Below are 1,052 nucleotides of genomic sequence, written 5' to 3'. Positions count from 1 at the left end.
CGACACACACGCATATTATTTCCAAATTGCAGATGACCCTGGTTCGACTCAATGGTATCTATTTCTTGAAGTTTCGTGGGTTTTGCAGCTTTTTTGGCTTTCCACCCACCTGACTTTGCGAGACGTAAAATTGTAGATCTCTCAAACACATGTAGTAGAGGCGCTAAACCCATACTGTACTCTGCTTCAAATCGCTCGCATTACTCAGTAAAAAAAACAAGGGCAACATGATCTGCTTGGTTTGTGATCAATATGCCTGGACTCAATAGTAGTGTTGACATTAATTTTGTTCCGCGCCTTTCCGACATCGAAGAGTCTGCTGCATGGCTGAGGCCATTGTAGAGAGTTTATTCCAGTTTGGCTAAACGATGTATTTCCCATCATGTAAAAAAAATATTAAAGAAAGACGAAATGTATGTCTTTCTTAGTAACAGTCTTATCCGATTTAAAGGTTAAAAAATCAAATGTTAGGAACAGTTTAATTTTGTCTTAGGACATGAAAGATCACTGTCACTCTTCAAATAAAAAAACAACAACTCCAAACTATTTATCTCAGCAGAGGACAGTAAACAGGGTAAACTATATACGCCTTTTCTGTTTCAGCAAGAACGCAGCTAATTGGGAAAGTTATACCAGACTAATGCAAGTTCGGGGAACGGAATAATAATATTATGTCCGAGTTTATTTTCGCCGGACCCAGTTGGAACAGTTCGCCCCTCCGACGTTTCACTTTCCATCCGAATCTGCAGATATGACATGAATTCAATATGAGTCTACTTTACGACATTTCCCACAACAGGGTCGGAATTCACCCCTATGCATGCGACGCGTGCTGATATTCCATGCTAAGAGCTCTTGCCTCCATCTTAAAGGACACCCCAATCTGCTTTCCAATACTTGAGGTCATTTTGACTGCTGTCTTTGATAACAGCACCAAGACGACGCATATCAACGCTATGAATGTTCAAGTACACACAGAAGAGGCGGGTGTGTTCTGTGATGATGAGATTATCTCGTGTGCACATAAATGCACTGTGGTTGCTATTGTAAGA

The 1,052-nt window shown here is 40.7% G+C and overlaps 1 protein-coding gene across 1 annotated transcript in view; it reads right to left on the bottom strand.

Annotated features, from left to right (window-relative positions):
* LOC101845272 overlaps positions 1-1,052 on the bottom strand; it is a 19,432-nt gene that overhangs the window by 15,384 nt on the left and 2,996 nt on the right. The gene's annotated exons all lie outside the window — the stretch shown is intronic.

Source organism: Aplysia californica, unplaced genomic scaffold, assembly GCF_000002075.1.
Source record: "Aplysia californica isolate F4 #8 unplaced genomic scaffold, AplCal3.0 scaffold00698, whole genome shotgun sequence".
NCBI classification, from domain to species: Eukaryota; Metazoa; Mollusca; class Gastropoda; order Aplysiida; family Aplysiidae; genus Aplysia; species Aplysia californica.
The sequence above is the reverse complement of the archived record's forward strand: the minus strand, read 5'-3'. Positions and strand labels throughout refer to the sequence as shown.